The sequence below is a fragment of the Panthera uncia genome (genome assembly GCF_023721935.1).
Source record: "Panthera uncia isolate 11264 chromosome B2 unlocalized genomic scaffold, Puncia_PCG_1.0 HiC_scaffold_24, whole genome shotgun sequence".
In the NCBI taxonomy this organism is placed as follows: domain Eukaryota; kingdom Metazoa; phylum Chordata; class Mammalia; order Carnivora; family Felidae; genus Panthera; species Panthera uncia.
This window is the reverse complement of record NW_026057580.1, coordinates 59352523-59357809: the sequence shown is the minus strand read 5'-3', so window position 1 is coordinate 59357809 and position 5287 is coordinate 59352523. Positions and strand designations below refer to the sequence as shown.

At 40.2% G+C, this 5287-nt stretch overlaps 1 pseudogene; it reads left to right on the top strand.

The window, feature by feature from the left end:
- The first annotated feature begins 3828 nt into the window (after positions 1-3828).
- Positions 3829-4315, top strand: LOC125939112 (small ubiquitin-related modifier 2-like; annotated as a pseudogene).
- Positions 4316-5287: the final 972 nt, after the last annotated feature.

Here is a 5287-nt window from a genome sequence, read left to right as displayed (position 1 = left end):
GGAAATATACATTGTGCGTGTGTGACTATGCCTTAACCTACAACAGAGAGAAGAACAAGTAACATGGAAATTAGAGCTAAAGACATGAGGGCATGTCCCAACTCTACCACTTGATGAGACCTTCAGCTGGCCACTGATCTCAATATTCTTAACAGTTAAATAGGTATAACAATAATACCATATGTTAGCATCACTATGATTATATATCTATCGCTCCAAAACTTAGTGGTTTAAAACATTAGTTATTTTCTCTCTGTGAGTCAAAAATTTGGGAGCAGTTCAGCTGGGCAATTCTAACTCAGGGACCTTCAAGAGGCTGCAGTCAGGATGTGGCTGTGCCTGGTGCCATCTTAAGGCTTCTTCACTCATATATTCTTCACTCATATGTCACCTGGCCTGGAAAGACAGGAACAGTGAGAGCTGGAGCCACTAGAATGTTTCAGGCATATCTTTGTGTCTCTACACATTCTCTCTACATGGTCTCTCCAGCATGGCAACTTCAAGGTAGCCAGATGTCCTCCATGGTGCCTGCGAAAGAGCATGTCTTGAGAGAGAGATCCAGGAGAAAGCTGTACTGCCTGTTATGATACAGCCTTGGAAGTCACATAGTGTCACGTCCACATATTCTATTGGTAGAGGTAGTTTACAAAAGTCTACTGCATCCTACCCATGGAGAAACATCCACATTGGATTGTAAGAGCATGAAAGATGAGACATAAATTTTCCATCTTTGGAAAATATAATCTGCTGTGCCATGCAAGGTTGTTTTAAGGATTCAATAAAAGCAGTCACATTCCCTTTATAAGCTGTAAAGCACTATACAAATATTAGCAATTTTTATCACAATAGTAATATTAAAATGTATCTTTTTATCTCAGCCCATTATAGAAGGTAATTTCCACAGATGAGGCTACAGGGGCATAGTGAACTAAACTTCACTAAGATGGAGTGAAGGCAGTAGTAAAAGCACAGAAGGCATCTACTCAAAGACCAGTGGGACATTATTTATCCCAAAACTTTAAGAAAGGGGTTATATATTTCTTTACTCCCATATCCAAAAAAGAATCACCTGGCCTTAACAACCTCTTTCCGTTCATGCAATTGAGTAGAACCCAAATGCAAGTCTTAGATCTGCCACTAACTCAAGAGTGGAAATGAAGGAATTGCCTAACTGGGGGGCTCCAAATGATCTTTAAAGTTACTATAAGTTCTAGGAAGTTGGGAGTCTAAGAGTCAGTTGGATTCTCTTTGCTAATTCAGTGGATTAAACTTTTAGGGCACTTATTTATACAGACCCTAAACCCCAGCTGTCAACTTACAAATATCCTTACATTTGAAGGAGTGGCAACACAGATTAATGAGGGTGAAAGACAGGAGTAGAAATATTGCCTGTGCCAAAAAGGAGGGTTTCCAGGGTGCAAGGTTCACCATCTCAGGTGAATCCTGAGAACAGAATCTGGGGCTCCCAGGAAATGAACTTGGTGAAAGGAAATCAAGATCTAATCCCTACCTGAGACCCAATACCCTCCAATCATTCCCCTGGCTCCTTGATGGTCTCCCTTCCCATCTCAGGCCCCTCAGCAAGATAAGTGGATCAAAAAGATACACATTCCCTGATGGCTGTAATTATTTCAGGCTGCCACCACTGTTAGCATCAGAGAATTTTGCCTGTTAGCTATTATTAATCAAAATTACTCAGGTGGGCATTTTTCAATGCAGAAAGTAAGCTACAGAGTTGAGTTAGAGAAATGCAACGATTTTTGTAAAAAGAAAATAACATATTTGTATATACATATATATTCATTCAATCAATAAATACTTGTCCAGTTAATGTATATGCTTTTGTGTGCATAGAACATCAGGGAGGGCACATAACAAACTGAAGGCAGTTGCTGCCCCTGACAAGCAGAACTGGAGACTGGGAGAAGGGACGAAAGACTGTTTTCACTAAATTTGCTTTTGTACTTTTAGAGTTTGTACCACGAACATATATTACTCATTCAAAAAAGTGTTTAAAGTTACTCAAGGATAACTTGTGATCAGAAGGCTTGCACTAGTGCTAGGCTTCCTGAAAGGAGAAAAGACCCCAGGCTTTTCACACCATGGCTCTTTCTCACATGAGGATTTCACTGGTTTCTATTTAAAATACATCATTAAAAGTAAAGTGATAGGGTGGATCAGACGGTTGAGCATCAGACCCTTGGTTTCGGCTCAGGTCATGATCCCATGGTCATGGGATCGAGCCCTGTGTCAGGCTCTGTGTGGAGTGTGGAGCCTGCTTAAGATTCTCCCTCTCTAAAAAATAAATAAATAAATAAATAAATAAATAAATAAATAAATAAAGTAAGTAAGTAAGTAAGTAAGTAAGTAAGTAAGTAACATCATAGAACTTTTAATTTGTTTTCACCTGAGTTCCTCCAAAACTGTAAGCAGTTGATTTGGGAAGTGATTCCAGGTTGCAGAATGCAGAAGAGGCCACTAAAGACAGAAAGGAAAGCCTCTCCAAGGACAGGCTCCTAGTTGGCCACCACTAGCAGGACCATTGTTTTCCTCAATTCTGCAGAAATGCCTGAGAAGCCTTATGAAACACAGAACAAAACAAAACGTGGCTAGAAGAACAGAGAAGGAAGTAGTTAACCATCAGCTCCCATTCCCCCTGGACAAAGTTGCTTCCAAAAGGGTTTCATTTCCCTGAACTTGTGGGTGGACACTTGTTAGTGCTTACAGGATTTCCTAAGATTTCCTACCTGCAGGTGTCAGACATACCCCAGACAGGAAGCAAGAAGTGCTCATGGCACAGGCCTGAGATAAGGTGAGGCGCTGTTGGGATACAACCCAAGTGAGGCTAGCTGACGCGCCCCCACACACACACCCCCGCCTCAATACCCACCCCCTGCCTCCACACCCCCCTCCCTGGAGCTGGTTGCCACAGCAATGGCTGGATCAGAGGGGAGACAGAAAAGTGTCCAAACACTTATGACAACTTCCTTCTTTTGCAAATTTTGTATTGTTTTTCTGTCCCTGGCAAAAGCAATAATAATAATAATTCTGTACTTGTAAAGGTTAAATTAGTCAAAGAAATCATAAATATCATATGACTTCACTCATATGTGGAATTTAAGAAACATAACAAATGAACATGGGGAAGGGAAGGAAAAATAAGATTAAAAAGAGAGGGAGTTAAACCATAAGAGATTCTTTAGACAGAGAACAAAATGAGGGTTGCTGGAGGGGAGGTCAGTGGGGGGGATGGGATAAATGGGTGATGGACATTAAGGAGGGCACTGGGGGCGCCTGTGTGGCCCAAATGGTTAAGCACCCGGCTCTTGATCTTGGCTCAGGTCGTGATCTCCCAGTTCATGGGATCAAGCATCAGGCTCTGCACTGACAGTGTGAAGCCTGCTTGGGTATCTCTCCTTCTCTCTGCCCCTCCCCAGCTGGTTCTCTCTCTCTCTCTCTCTCCCTCTCCCTCTCCCCCAAAAACTAAATAAATAAACTTAAAAAAAAAAAAAAAAAAGAGGGCACTTGTTGGGATGAGCACTGGCTTATATGTAAGTGATGAATTACTGGGTTCTAATCCTGAAACCAATACTATACTGTATGTTGACTAACTTGAATTTATTTAAATAAGTTTTTCAAAAAGATGAACTTAATATATAAAACATAGCCAGTTGCTTACATAAGAAAAGAATGTTTCTGCAAGGGAGGGTACTCAAGAACAGTAATGCTAGGTGGCTCCATGGATGAGAATTGAAGGTCAGGGAAGATTTTCAACACGTATCTTGTTGTATCCTGAATTTTGAAGTACAGCCACACTATCCATTACAAATGAAATTAGTTTTAGGCCGCTTCTGGTGCTGCTTGTGTGGTCGTTCGGTGCAGACCTGGTACCTCTCTTGTGAAGCGGCAGCTGAGGAGACTCTGGCGCTCGCCGTGGCCAACGAAAAGCCCAAGGAAGGAGTCAAGACTGAGAACAACGATCATATTAATTAGAAGGTGGCAGGGCAGGATGGTTCTGTGGAGCAGTTTAAGATTAAGAGGCATACACCACTTAGTAAACTAATGAAAGCCTAGTGTGAACGACAGTGTTTGTCAATGAGGCAGATCAGATTCCGATTGAAGATACAATTGCTGTGTTCCAGCAGCAGACAGGAGGCGTTTACGAAAAAGGGAACTTGCTACTTTACTCCAGAACTCTGTTCCTCCAGACCAAGAAGACATTCTCAATTAGAAAACCGCAATTTGGTTCCACCACATCCTGACTATTACAGTATAGTTTTCTCTATTCTTTCATTTTCCCCTTCCCCATGCCCTTATTTATTGTACATAAAGTAACTGTGTAGGTGCACAAGCATTTTGCATTTTTTTAACTAAATGGCCAATGGTATGTTTTGATCGACATCAAATGGAGATGGGATGGGGAAAAATACTGGTTCTGTGAAAATACCCCCTTTCTCCATTAGTGGCATGCTCTTTCAGCTCTTATGTTTATATTCCAGTAAGTTATTTTGCTCTCACTGTTTAACAAAAAAAGAACAACATAAAAATCCTTGCATACCTTGTTTGATTGGAGAATTTTAATGTTTTTCATTTATCATTGTAAAACAAAGGACAATTTTACAAGTTTTTGTACATAGCTATTACATATAGGGCAATCTGTCTTTAAGTAGGGATAAATTACTCTAAAAGAAATGAATCCTAGTTAGTTTTCCCTTCAAGTCAAGCGTCTTGTTGTTTAAATAAACTTCTTGTTTAAAATGAAAAAAAAATTAAATTAGTTTTAAAGATACAAATATAAAACACATAAAATTAAAACATCGTATATCAAAAAAATTTTTAAATAATGAAAGAAAAAAAAATACAGGCTTTTGAATAAAGGTGGAGATTGGAATATATGTTTACCTCCACTCTATCTGAAGGCCTATGAGAGTGAAGAGACATTTTTAATTTTTTTTATGTTTATTTATTTATTTTTTGAGAGAGAGAGACAGAAAGCAAGCCAGGGAGGGGCAGAGAGAGAGGGAGAGAGACATCCCAAGCAGGCTCTGCCCTGTCAGCACAGAACCCAACACGAGGCTTGAATTCACAAACTGTGAGATCATAACCTGAGCTGAAACCAAGAGTTAGATGCTTAACTGACTAAGCCACCCAGGCACCCCAATTTTTAAGCGTTAGCAAACAAAGCAAAGGCAACAAAAGAGAACAAAACAGCAACAAAATCATGTAGGTAGAGGGTAGATGGATGAATAATAGGGTGGTTATTCCTGCTTCAGATTCTCTCTCTCCC